Source organism: Cervus canadensis, chromosome 19 (genome assembly GCF_019320065.1).
Source record: "Cervus canadensis isolate Bull #8, Minnesota chromosome 19, ASM1932006v1, whole genome shotgun sequence".
Taxonomy (NCBI): Eukaryota; Metazoa; Chordata; class Mammalia; order Artiodactyla; family Cervidae; genus Cervus; species Cervus canadensis.
Window position 1 is genome coordinate 45,980,921 of NC_057404.1, and position 5,603 is coordinate 45,986,523.

Consider the following 5,603-nt stretch of genomic DNA (forward strand, 5'->3'; position numbering starts at 1 on the left):
AAAGAGCCTGATGGCTGCAGACTATGTATGGAATGGAGGACCAGGTCTGGAGGCAGGATGCCTATGGGAAGCTGCCTTAGGTTCTAGGTGGCGGGAGGCACCTGGGACAGGGTAGTAACAATGGGGCAGAGAGACCTGGTCCTTCCTCAGTCCTGCCGCTCTGGGGAGAACGCCATGTCTTCAGTCTAAAGTCTTCTTTCCTATGTCGATTCCATTGTGACTGTTTCTTTGGCTCACCAGTCGCAGTGAGGGGTATTACTTGTCCTCCAGAAACTTCCTCCAACATCCTGCCATAGCAACAAGCGCTGGAGGAGAGTTTGCCAGCTTAGGTGGTATGACTGCTGATTGTCTCCCACAGAGAAAACAATTCTTAGTCAAATATTACTTGAGGCTCCTTGTCATTTGTTTGACGCACGGCCACCTGGAGCTGCCCCCAGGTATGTCATATGACCAGAGAGCTGCCAAGATGATTAGGATTACAGTTTTCCATCTAGAAAGTTAATATTTACCTCACCAGGAGGAGAAATGCAACTGCTTCCTCATATAATAAAATAATGATTTACAAACTTCTTCACCACCTGACCATACTCTACCCAACTATTTATAAACAATTCCTTGGAAATGACTTAGGTGTTGGGCAGTGGGGAGGATAAATTAGCTCTGTCATGAAAGCCCAACCCACCCTAATCACCTAACGTGCCATCAGAGTTCAATGTGATCCCATACAGAGGTTGTGAGTTGTGATAAGATAACGCTTCATGTGTGCATGCTCGGTTGTGTCCAACTCTTTGTGAGTCCATGGACTGTGACCTGACAGGGTGTTCTGTCCATGAGATTCTTCAGGCAAGAATACTGGAGTCGGTGGCCATTTCCTCTTCCAGGGGATCTTCCCCAACCAGGAATCGAACCCTCGTCTTCCGTGTTGACAGGTGGACTCTTTGCCATTGAGTCACCTGAGAAGTGAGCAGTTAACTATCTAATCAAATGAAGAAAAAACGCCATTTTAGAGGTCATTGGCATCACTGTGTTTCTCCTAAAATATTATGGTACTTGGGTAATAGGTTAGTTTTGTGGGTTTTGCTTCTGTTGTCATCTTTGCTAAGTAGAAGCCCTGACTGGAATAGCCTCAAGCAAAATTGGGATTTCAGTGGTAAAGAATCCAACTGCCAGTGCAGGAGACAAAACAGATATGGTTTTGATTCCTGAGTCAGGAAGATCCCCTGGAATAGGAAACGGTAACCTAATCCAGTATTCTTGCTTGGGAAATCCCATGAACAGAGGAGCCTTGTGGGCTGTAGTCCATGAGGTCACAAAAAAAATCAGACATGACCTAGCAACTAAACAAGAAGCACAATTGTAAGAGTGGTGAATTTTCCACTTTTTACCACTCTTTGCTTTCCTAACCTTCAATGCCTTCACCTGATACTCTTTTGAAAGCAAGAAAATGGATTAACTAGTTTACAATAAGACTTTAGTATGTGTGTCTTAGTGTAAGGTGAACTCAATCCCAGGGAAGCAAAGGTGATCTCAGACTAAGGGAGCCTGAGAAATTTGCTGAAAAACATGAATTTAGGGTCATGAGGATATAGAAGGAAGTGTAAGCCTGTATCAGTTCAACTGAATTGTTTTTATTCCATTGCTAAATCATGTCTGCCTCTTTGCGACCCCATGAACAGTGGCACACGAGACAGGCTCCTCTGTCCTTCACCATCTCCTGGAGTTTGCTCAAATTCACGTCCAAGTTCAACTGAGATCAAGGTCCAATCTGAGAGCCATGGACCTCAAGTCTTCCTCTCTTCCTCCCTTCTATGCAACTTTAACTTCTAACTTCACAAACTCTCCAACTCCCTAACTTCAAATCTTTAACTACTATAATGAAACAGGAGGAAAGCAGGCAGGGCACAACCTTTGAAAGAATGACACAGCCCAAGGACACAACACAAACCGATGGGAACCAAATGGGTTCCCATTAGAACCAAATGGGTCCAAGATGGTGGACAAGTCAACTTGTCCAACAAGTTGGATGTCCAACAAGTCAGGACAAGTCAACTGACACTGAGGCTCAGTTCAGTTCACTTCAGTTGCTCAGCTATGTCAGACTCTTTGCGACCCCACGGACTGCAGCACACCAGGCCTCCCTGTCCATCACCAACTCCTGGAGCTTACGCAAACTCATGTCCGTTGAGTCGGTGATGCCATCCAACCATCTCGTCCTCATTATAACACAGCAGCAAGCTAAGCAACACGCCCGCAGGCTGGCACCATGACAGCTCCAAGGCTGACCATGAGAGATCCAAAGGTGGGTAGTGGCTACTTCCCCGAAATCGTTGGAATAATCCTCCCACTTATTAGCCCATGAAATTACCCAGCCTATAAAAGCTAACCACACTGCATTTCGAAGCCAGTCTCGCCTTCTGAGATAGCCCATGCTCTGTTTGTAGAGTGTGCTGTTGCGTAGTCACTAAGTTGTATCCCACTCTTTTGCGATCCCATGGACTGTAGCCTACCAGGCTCCTCGGTTCATGGAATTTTGTAGACAAGAATAGTGGAGTGGGTTGCCATGCCCTCCTCCAGGGGATCTTCCTGACCCAGGGACTGAACCTGCGTCTCCTGCCTTGAAGGCGAATTGTTTACCACTGTGCCACCTGGGAAGTCTGTAGAGTGTGTTTCTCCCTAAATAAATCCACTTCTTATCTATTACTTTGTCTCTCACAGAATTCTTCCGGTGATGAGACCCCAAAACCTAAGCCTCATTAGGTCTTGAAACCAGGTGTGTTTTCTTAGTTGGAAGCCCACGGGTTTTGGTCGGATTCAAGTCCCAATCTGAGGTGAATGCTTTCAATACTGTAGCATGCTTCACACCATGGTACTTATGCAGAATTTTCCTTGGCCAGAAATACTTTAATCATATCACTTAGACTGTGCCCACTCCAAAATAATAAGCATTTATATAAATCCCTCTATAAAAACTGTGGCCTCAAACCTACATTTCAAGTTCATGGAAACTTCAGTCTTAATCCCTTTTCGAAACCTCAGCCATTCCTGGATTTGTGCATGCATACTTAGTCACTTCATTGTGTCTAACTCTTTGGGACCCCATGAACTGTAGCCTGCCAGGCTCTTTTGTCTATGGAGATTCTCCAGGCAAGAATACTGGAGTGGGTTGCCATTTCCTCCTCCAGGGATTCTTCCCGACCCAGGTATCAAACCCACATCTCCTGCATTGGCAGGCAGATTCCTTACAACTGAGCCACTTGGGAAGTCTAGCTTTAGAACCTCTCTAATAGAACCTGAATTCCATTCACTGAACTAAATTTATTAGGTTTCTCTTTTATCTAGACAGTATTCTAGACCAGATGTTTTTCATCTTTGACTGTAGACTGGAATCATTCATAGACCTTTAAAAATACTATATTTGGAAGCCACCAAAAGATTCCAATTTAATTGGTTCAAGGTGTATCAGGAATTTCTAAAGCTCTCTAGGTGATTCTAATCCACAGATAAGCACCTTTGATCCAAGTACAGGAGATACAGAGATAAACAAGACAAATAAGACAGAACTCTAACAAGTTCAAATCCTATCCCTCCTTCGATTACCAGCTGCCGCAACTCTCTTGCTAGCTTATCTTTTCTACTATTCTTTCTCTTCCAGGTCCTGGTCCTAACACTATCTCTTCTCAAGCACCCAGGTGTCCTGGTACAGCCGTGTGAAACATAACTCTGCTGATTAGCTTCATCACAGATTTGTGGCTCCTTTCCCAGTCTGGCTCTCAACACTGGCAAAATTTTTACTTATCTTTTGGCAGTCTCACTTCTGATAGCGGATATTTCGAATCTTTATTTTCCTCTTAAAACCCCATGTCAAGATTCTATCTCTTTCACTCTCAGCAGGTGATTCAACCTTTTTTTAAACAAAGGAAATAGTAGCTAGAGTAATGAACTCCCTCAGCATCCCTCCTTCCCACCTTAACAGTGCATTCCTTTTCTCCCCCTTGTATCTATAATTTCTCTCTGCAGCCAGATCCTTCTCTGTTATCTGTGAACGTCCTCAAGCATCTGCCTATTAATCCTCCTTAGAATCAGTCTATTTGCTCTCTCTCCCTTTGTTCACTGACCTGTATGTCTGGAAAGAATTCTCTACGCTCACAGCCTCCACCTCCATTTCTCCACTTCGTCCTCCTGAACTGCAATTTGACTTCCACTTCTATCACTCTGTGGCAGTGCTTTCCAAACTTCTCCATGTCATGGCAACCAGAGAAAATTCCCATATGTGTTTGGTATCCTGAACGCAGCCTCAAGATTACTCTAGCTGCTCCTGGCCGTGTCAGGCACTAACGGGGCTTGGTGTTCAGCTCACTTGCATTGTTCATGCCTCACTAACCTACCTTGGCATACCAGATAGGAGACTCTGCTCCACTGAAACTGCTTTGGCCAAGGACACCAGTGACCTCACTGACAAATGCAGTGTCTTCCTCTCCGTCCTCATCTGATCTATAGCAGTTTATTGATCATGGAGGTTCTATTTAAAATGACCAAGATAGTGTGGAATTGGAGGCCAGGAAGTAGGTTAGAGATGAGAAGAGCAGGCTACTTTCCTTTCACTGCTTTCTTGATCAAAGCCCAGTTGCTTAGGAGAATCAACAGGCAATGCTTGGGACCACAACTGGAGAGTAGCTCCTACTCGCCGCAACCAGAGAAGGCCTGCATGTAGCAACAAAGACTCAGCACAGCCAAAATTAAAACAAAATAAATAAAATTATTAAAAAAAAAAAGCAGGCAGTGCTTTGGAATCTAACGTTAGATTATGTGCTGTGTGGCATGCAGATCTCAGTTCCCCACCCAGGGATTAAACCTGTGCCCCCTGCAATGAAAGTGTGGGGTCTTAACATTGGACCACCAGGGAAGTCCGTGGGGCCCCAGAGTCGTAACTGAGTAAGCAATTGGTAAACTGAGGCACTCAAGAATCATTTTGTGTATTACTGTACCCCTAGGATGCTTTCACAAATCAATTCTAATTAATCAAGATCCCGAGCATGGGCTATCTGCATATTTCTGAGGACAGGTCATTTAGGGAGTCCTTGCGTTACAAACCTCAGGGTGGTTTCTGTTGTGTGTGTGGTTTAACTTGGGATTGTCCATGGCATCTGTGCATAACTGCTTATGGTACCTTTGTGTTGGCCCATCTTTTATACCAGTTGGCCCTTACTATTAAGGTAAGTTTGGCCTAACAAAAGAGCCTGTTCCCACCAAACAAGCAGGGGTAAAATGTGAACAACTTGGCTACATTTAAGCTGTATGGTAGTTGGTGTGTTGGGAGGGCTTTGGGAGACCGACTGGTTAAGTTAGATTCTCAGGCCATTTGTTTCTTCAGTTTGCCCAATTATGACTCTTTCCAACCAAGTGGAGGATGCTGGAGTTCATTGCCTTAGAAATAACTTATCATAAACCCACCTGCACAGACTCCCAAAGCTTTGTAGGGATTTGTGCTTGCTATTCCCTATTTGCCTTCCCAGATCCACTCTCATTCATCTCAGCTCTGTTGTGTACCCCTGGACATTAAACCTTTCCCTACAGCATCATCTGGGCTTCATCACCCTTCAGCT